This window comes from Macrotis lagotis, chromosome 1 (genome assembly GCF_037893015.1).
Source record: "Macrotis lagotis isolate mMagLag1 chromosome 1, bilby.v1.9.chrom.fasta, whole genome shotgun sequence".
NCBI classification, from domain to species: domain Eukaryota; kingdom Metazoa; phylum Chordata; class Mammalia; order Peramelemorphia; family Peramelidae; genus Macrotis; species Macrotis lagotis.
This window is the reverse complement of record NC_133658.1, coordinates 36,726,944-36,736,124: the sequence shown is the minus strand read 5'-3', so window position 1 is coordinate 36,736,124 and position 9,181 is coordinate 36,726,944.

The following is a 9,181-nucleotide window of genomic DNA, read 5'->3' as shown; positions in this document are numbered from 1 at the left end:
ATGTAAGGAGTGTGGGAAGGCCTTCATCCAAAACTCAAAACTTAGTGAACATCAGAGAATTCATACCAGGAGAAATCTTATGAATGTAAGGAGTGTGGGAAAGCTTTTACTTGTAAAGAAGAAGGCCTTAATGTACATCACAGAATTCATACCTTATAACTCCAGTGAATGTGGATAAGTTTTTACACAGAAATTACATCTTAATGGCCATCAGAGAATTCATACTGGAGAGAAACCTTAAGAATGTAATGAATTGGGACGGCTAGGTGGCGTAGTGGATAAAGCACTGGCCTTGGAGTCAGGAGTACCTGGGTTCCAATCTGATCTCAGACACTTAATAATTACCTAGCTGTGTGGCCTTGGGCAAGCCACTTAACCCCATTTGCCTTGCAAAAAACCTTAAAAAAAAAGAATGTAATGAATGTTGGAAGATCTTCTATGGGATGTCATATTTTACTGTGGAACAGAGAATTCATACTGGAGAGATACCATATGGATGTAGTGAATGTGGAAGTACTTTAGACAGAGGATTTTATGTCCATCAACAAATGCATATATGAGGAATTCCTCTTGAATGAAACAATGGAAGATTATCACTACTTCACTTTTTACAGAACATCTGAGAATTCATACTGGTGAGGATTCCTATGAATATGGAAAGACCTTCAGAAGTAAGCTACAACTTATTACATCAGAACATTTATAGAAAACCTTTGAATATAGAGAATATGGAAAGGTCTTCAAAAGAGACCAACATACTGTATACTGAAAATTCATATTGGGAAGATTCTTTATGAACTTGCAGAATGTGCAAAGATTTTCCACTACAACTCAGAACTTGTTGGACATCACAAAATTCACACAGTAGAGCAACCTTGTGAATATGTGTACAGACCTTCCTCCTGACTTTAGAACTTACTCAACACAAGAGCATTGATACTGGACACAGAACTTATGAATATAATGAATGTAGAATACCTTCAGACTGAAGATTCAACTAACTCAAATAGATGATAGAATTTATTCTGGAGAGAAATGCTATGAGTTATTAATTCTATGGAAAGACATTTTGACTGAGGGCACTATTGTCCATCAGAGAATCTGTACTTTGTGGAATCTTTATGAATATAAGGAATTTGGGAGGATCTGAAAATGTCTGATTCTGAGTCTTTATATGAAGTTCAGAGACCCTATTGAGCTCCCATGAAAAAATATATTCCTCCCCTATGCAGAGTCCTTTTAAGGGGAGAAAGATTAATATTATCCTTCCATGGACCTTCTAGTATGGAGAGAATATAGTAGTTAAGTCAGAGGATACTGAGTGGCTGTTTAGTATTGGGAGACTCTTGATATTAACTTTGATTCCTGGCAGATGACAAGCAAGAGGTATATGGATGACCATGATGTGTGATAAATACTTGTTGACTGTGCTGGAAGAAGGCACCATATTCTATGTTGTGTTACTGATTTTCCTGGCTGCTTCTACTCATACTTCAGTGTAGCCACTGAACCATAAAGAGTTGTAATTCCATTAAAAGCCTAGTAAAATGCTATGGCAGATATTGTTGCTATGTGATTTCTACCCCAATGATCTGAATGTCAAAATGAAGCAATTCAGTACCAGTAAACAACATGAATAACTTATACTTTTAAGGTAGCCGCGGCCTTGTGCTGTTATTAGTGACATATGACCAGAAGAATGAGATTCTCATTGTAGTCAAAGGATATGAACTGGGTGTTTTCTTTTTTTTTTTCTAAAGATTTTATTTATTTTGAGTTTTACAATTTTCCCCCTAATCTTACTTCCCTCCCCCCAACCCCCCACAGAAGGCAGTCTGTTAGTCTTTACATTGTTTCCATGGAATGCATTGATCTAATGTAAGGAGTGTGGGAAGGCCTTCACTAGTAAGTCATACTTTACCTTGCATCAGAGAATTCATACTCCTTGAATGTGATGAGAGAGAAATCATATCCTTAAGGAAGAAAATTGAATTATAGAGATAGCAAAATTACATAATAAGATAACTTTTTTTTCTAAATTGAAGGTAATAATCTTTGGTCTTTATTCAAACTCCACAATTTGTTCTCTGGATACAGATGGCATTTTCCATTGCAGATAGTCCAGAATTGTCCCTGATTGTTGCACTGATGGAATGAGCAAGTCCATCATGGATGATGATCACCCCCCTGTTGCTGTTAGGGTGTACAATGTTTTTCTGGTTTGGGTCATCTTGCTCAACATTAGTTCATGCAAATCCCTCCAGGCTTCCCTGAATTTCCCTCCCTCCTGGTTTCTAATGGAACAATAGTGTTCCATGACATACATATATACCATAGTTTGTTAAGCCATTCCCCAAATGAAGAACATTTACTTGATTTCCAATTCTTTACCACCACAAAGAAGGCTGCTATGAATATTTTTGTACAAGTGATGTTTTTGCACTTTTTCATCATCTCTTCAGGGTATATATACCCAGTGGGGGTATTGCTGGATCAAAGGGTATGCACATTTTTATTGCCTTTAGGGCATAATTCCAGATTGCTCTCCAGAAAGGTTGGATGAGTTCACAGTTCCACCAACAATGCATTAGTGTCCCAGATTTCCCATATCCCCTCCAACATTGATCATTGTCCTTTCTGGTCATATTGGTCAGGTTGAGGTGTGAGGTGGTTTAATTTGCTTTTTAATGCTTTAATTTGCATTTCTCTAGTAAGTAATGATTTCGAGCAATTTTTCATATAACTATGGATCGTTTTGATTTCCTCATCTGAAAATTACCTTTGCATATCCTTTGACCATTTGTCGATTGGGGAATGGTTTTTTTTTAAAAAAAAATTTGACTCGGTTCTCTGTATATTTTAGAAATGAGTCCTTTGTCAGAAATACTAGTTGTAAAAATTATTTCCCAGAACTGGGAGTTTTCAGAAGAAAACAAAACTATCTATTGTCTCAGAAAAAAATGTCTTAAATCAGTATTGATTAGAGAAATTCAAATGAAAACAACTCTTAGAAACCACCCACACCTATGAGATTGGCTAATGTGATAGATAAGGAGAATAACTAATTCTGAAGGGAATGTGGAAAAATAAGGACACTAATGCACAGTTCACAACTGTGAACTAATCATTCTGGAAAACAATTTGGAACTATGCTCAATGACCTGTAAAACTTCATTCCCTTTTCCATGCCATAATTCTATTTTGTCTATATGCCAAAGAGATCAACAAAAAAAGTAAAGCACTTATGTGTACAAAAATATTTATAACAGCTATTTTTGTGATAGCAAAGTATTAGAAATAGAGAGTATATTTATCATTTGAGGAAATTATGATTTATGGTTTTAATGGAATGCCATTTTGTTGTAAGAAAGAATAGATGATAACTAGATGACTTAGTTGATCGATAGCCCCATAAGTCAATAAGCCTTGAGTTCACATAAGGCTTCAGATACTTGATAGCTCTGCAACTCTGGGCAAATCACTTAATCTCTTTTTGTTTTAATCTACTGGAGAAGAAAATGACAAAAACACTCCACTATCTTTGCCAATAACCCCCAAAGTGATGGCAGGAAGAGTCACGCAATCATTGAACTACTGAACAATATAATACAGGGAATTAATATAACAACAATATAAGACAGGAATCAGAAAATCTTATATGGATTCATACAAGTGGAGTGATCAGCACCAGGAGCTCATTGTACACAAAAGCAGCAATATTGTAATGAATATCAACTGTCTAGCTACTATGATGAAGATAATTCCAAAGGACCAATGATGAAACATATTATCTGCTTCCAAAGAGAAGACTGATGAACTCAACATAAAATGAAATATATATATATATACATGTGTATATATATATATATATATATATATATATATATATATACTTTATTTTGTTTTTCCTACTGATTTTGCTACATTTTTATTATTGAAAATTTTTGCCTAATTTCACATTTATAATTGATACAGAGAATTTGGGGATGCAAAATGTTAAAAAGAATAAAAGAGTGTTCAAAATATTTTAAAAATTTAAATGATTTAAAAAAATATTTGGAAGGACTTACAACCTGGACCAGATTATGGAATTCCTGGACCTGAGACTTTTTGCATCAGAGAGGAAATGCCTTATTTTTCTCAGCCCCAATAATGTTTGCCAATTATAGCTAGATGATTATAAAATCCAATGGGGGTCAATTTGTGGAGGTCCAAACTTGGACTCTAAGGTAATGAAAGGTTTTGTGAATGAGTAATTGAAAAAATCACTACAAATCCTTTGGATCTGGTCAAACATTCCTTCCCATCTTTTCAACCACAAGTATGCCAACATGAGTTTCTGGAGCTGCTCTCTCTTCCAGCTTCTCTTCAATGCATTTTTTTTTTGCATTTTCCAAACTTTTGCAGGGCAAATACTACATAATCAACTTGTAAAGATAAGTTTGAAATGCTCTAAATCGTTATTGATGAAAGAAATGATAACTTTGATGTACTACTTCATACAAGATTGGCTAAAATGACAAAAAAGGAAAATCATTTGTGTTAGAGAGGATGTGGGAAAAGTGGGATACTAATACTTTGTTGATCGAGTTCTGACTGATCCAACCATTCTGGAGAACATTTTTGAATTATGCCCAAAGAGCAATCAAACTATGCTTATGCTTTAATCTGGCAATACCTCTACTAGACTGTATCTCAAAGAGATCATAAAAAGGGGGGGATGTCACAGATTGTAATAACAAATATTTTTATATCTAACATATATGTAGTGTTAGATATAATATGCACTTCCTACAAGTTATCCTGGTGGGTGGACACAATTAACCAGATGTTTATCTAATCTTACTCATGAACCAAAACTGACTAAATATTGATTTTTTTATAGGAATAGAAATATTTTCCTTTTTAATTACTAGTTATTTGTTAGCATCAAATCATTGCACTTTAACCTAAGCATGTGATTAGTTCCTGAAATCTTAAACTATTGACACCTAAACTAAAATGCCTATCTGCCATAAAATCAAGCACTAGCTCTCACAGATGAGGATACTTTTTTAAAAATTAATTTTTATTAAAGATATTATTTGAGTTTTACAATTTCCCCCATCTTACTTCCCTCCCCCACCCCCCTCACAGAAGGCAATTTGTCAGTCTTTACTTTGTTTCCATGTTGTACCTTGATCCAAATTGGGTGTGATGAGAGAGAAATCATATCCTTAGAGGAGAGAAAAGAATTCTAAGAGGTAACAAGATCAGACAATAAGATATCTGTTTTTTTTTTAAATTAAAGGGAATAGTCCTTGAACATTGTTCAAACTCCTTGAACTTTGTTCAAACTCCACATCTCCTTATCTGGATACAGATGGCACTCTCCTTTGCAGACAGCCCAAAATTGTTCCCAATTGTTGCACTGATGGAATGAGTGAGTCCTTCAAGATTAAACATCACTCCCATGTTGCTGTTAGGGTGTACAGTGTTTTTCTGGTTCTGCTCATCTCACTCAGCATCAGTTCATGCAAATCCCTCCAGGCTTCCCTGAAATCCCATCCCTCCTGGTTTCTAATAGAACAATAGTGTTCCATGACATACATATACCACAGGTTGCTAAGCCATTCCCCAAATGAAGGACATTTACTTGATTTCCAATTCTTTGCCACCACAAATAGGGCTGCTATAAATATTTTTGTATAAGTAATGTTTTTACCCTTTTTCATCATCTCTTCAGGATATAGACCCAGTAGTGGTATTTCTGGGTCAAAGGGTATGCACATTTTTGTTGCCCTTTGGGCATAGTTCCAAATAGCTCTCCAGAACGGTTGGATGAGTTCACAGCTTCATCAAAAGTGTAATAGTGTCCCAGATTTCCCACAACCTTTCCAACAATGATCATTATCCTTTCTGGTCATATTGGCTAATCTGAGAGGTGTGAGGTGGTACCTCAGAGAAGTTTTAATTTGCATTTCTCTAATAATTAATGATTTCGAGCATTTTTTCATATGGCTATGAATTGCTTTGATCTCCACAGATGAGGATTCTTTAAAAGGTTCCTCTCCATGCTAATTTCACAGAAAGCCCTTATAAAATCATCTCTTATAGTTCTAAAAAGTTTTTAAAGTATAATTACAACAGACTTAAGAATTAAATACATAACATTTAGGAATGAAAAAAACAAAATTTTCTAACAGTATTTCTGAAACATTGTTTATAAAATTGACGTTAGGTACTTTGAAGCAGGTAAGTATTCAAACCTACAGTCCACAGACAAGAAGGGCTCGAATCATTTTACTTTGCTATGCCCATGTCCTCCATTTTTATTCCCATTTTAATTTTTTTTCACTATCTTTCATATTTTCCCTCCAGATTTAATTTCTACTTCCAAATCTTTCAAACCAATTACTCATTCAGACCACCCAACTTTCATTTACCTTTCAACCATAATCCATACAATACCTAGTATGGATAAAGCTTTCCAAGCTATAGAGTTAATTTCAACCCAAGTGATTCTCTTCATTAAATTAAGTTACAAACTTATACTTTTTTGTGATTGACTATTGAATTAGACATTATCTATTAGAACAAAAGAATCCCAAACCTCTCTTATTCTCCCAAAAGAAGGATATAAATCTGAACCAAGTATTCCTCATACTAGAAGTTTGTGGGGCAAAAATTTTCTTTTAATCTATTAAGATCATTTTAATGATTACAAAAATAAACCATCAAAAAACTTTTAGCAAACCAGTGGAAGTTATGAAGAAGAGTTCTGGATTTGTTCAATCCTGTTAACAGATTACAAAGGGTTTGACTACCTAGTGAGAAACTGTGAGTTTGGCCCTTAAGAATAATAATTAAATTGGCTAGAGAACCAAAACCCCAAAGATAGAGCTTTGGAACTGGGTCCTTGTACCTACCACTATCAGAAGGTCAGATCTGAGAACTTACTTCTCCATCAAAGAAAGGAATGGTCTATTTAAGATGGGACTAGCTATTAGACACACCTACTAGGAGGTATGTCCAGAAGGATATGCCAGGTGGGATAACTCCTCCCAAATCCAGGAACTTATGCCTTATCAATAATGTTAAGACCTCTACAAATGTGAATCTTCTCCCTCTAGGATATCAGTACACCTAATGATCCTTGATACAATAGGATTTGTTATTAGTGGTCATCTTCTTGATGTTGTAGTCTTCTTCCGAGGACAAACATTATTACTTACAAACTCATTGTTTCAGCAATTCTGGCTTCTCAACCACAAGTGTGCCAATAGGCTTAGTTTCTGGAGTTGCTCTTCTCTTCCAGCCCTTCACTGTTTTTCATGCATCTTGCCATCTCCTACAGGGTTAGCTATATGAAATCATTTTGTGAAAATAGAATTGAGTCACAATCTGATGGGCTTCAACAAATGACTTACCATTTTATTCTAAAGTCAGTAAGAAAACTATTGACTGAATAGAATGATATATTCAATTTAATTGTATAGAGAATGTGTTGGAAAGGAGAAAGGCTGCCTATGTGTCTGTTTTGGTCTGGACCTGAATGGAAGTTATCTACACTAACAGAGATAGACAGCTGCTTTGTAAACTATCATCCTAGGCATAACTTGATTCAAGGGGACTGAAGTTAAGTATGGTTCTCATCTCTGTAGAGATGATGGATTTAATATATAGAATGACTTATTTATGGGTGTGAGCATAATTTATTTTGTTTGACTATATGTTCATAAAGTTTTCTTTTTCAATGATGAAAAAGGAAAAATAATTGCTATAAATAAAAATATATTTTTAAGTTAAAAAATTCTAAAATTAGTGTTTATAATATGTCCAAGCTTCCTGAATTGGAATATCTGCCACCCTTAAATACAGGATAAATTAATTAGAAATAAATAAGAGGAATGAATTCAAAGGATTGGCAGTGGTGGCCCAGATGAAGACTACCAGAGACCAGATTCTCTACCCACATGAAAGAGTTGTGGAGAGACAACTGAAATTAGTAGGAAGACAGCATGAACTTGAGCATCAGTAGCAAACATGGGAGTAGTTCAAGGGGAGGGAAAGTAAGAGACTGAGTTGACTCTATCTTTAAATATGTAATCTTTGCAGATTCTTTCTGTAGAATATAAGCAGACTTTTATTAGTTCATGAATCTTATTGAATTCCACAAAATGGGGAATGGAGGAGAATGGGGAATGCTTACATTTTATTTATAAAGAGACTAATATCAGTTTTCCTAGTTAGGAGGGATGAAAAGCATGATGGAAGTTGGAAGCTGTAGTGGGTAAAGGGAATGGGAAATTTGGACCTGTATGGAAAATAGAAATGAAGAATAGATTCATATCCAAACCTGAATTTAATGAGAGAAGTTGGAGGCTTGTGTAAGTTTTTTTATTCACTTAAAGCCAATTGTCAGGTTGGATACTGACGTTTTGTTGCCTTTAGGAGCTGGGTGAATTTAATTACACTTCACTTCCTAAACTACTCTTCTTCATCCCTCTTGGGGAAATTCCATTACTTTTAATATATATATATATATATTTATATATATATATATATATATATATATATATATATATATATTTGCTGTCTGCACTTTTATAAAGAAGTTAGGCTTTAGAAAAAATATTTTATCAGCACTCTAAAGAGTTTGATGCTAATGATTGAACCAGTCTGGGGAAAAAGAAAAAGGTATGAGGCGGCTAGGTGGCAGTGGATGGAGTATGGCCCTGGGGGCAGGAGTGCCCGAGTTCTGACACTTGGTAATGACCTAGCCGTGTGGCCTTGGGCAAGCCACTTAACCCCATTGCCTTGCAAAAAAGAAAAAAAGAAAAAAGAAAGAAAAGGGGTTAATTTGGCCATCTAAACCCTCTATTTGGCCAAGAGCCCCCCCCATTAAAGGGTTTTCTCTCCCTCTCCCCACCCTCAGAAACAGAAGACACGTGTTTTATCATATTAGAGATGAGAGGGGTTTGTTTTCCTTTCAAACCCCCCACGTCCAGAGTGGCTCCCCGAAGTTGCCACGCTCCACATCTTTCCAGTTCAGATGTAGCCCCCCGGGCGGCACCTCCCGGACCCCCGTTATTTCCCTCCTGCTCCGCCCTGCACTCCTCGGAGCCGCCGCTTCAGCGCCGGGAGCTCGCGTGGCGGGGGGCGGGGCGGCGAGGCCGGGCCAGAGGCCACGCATGCGCAG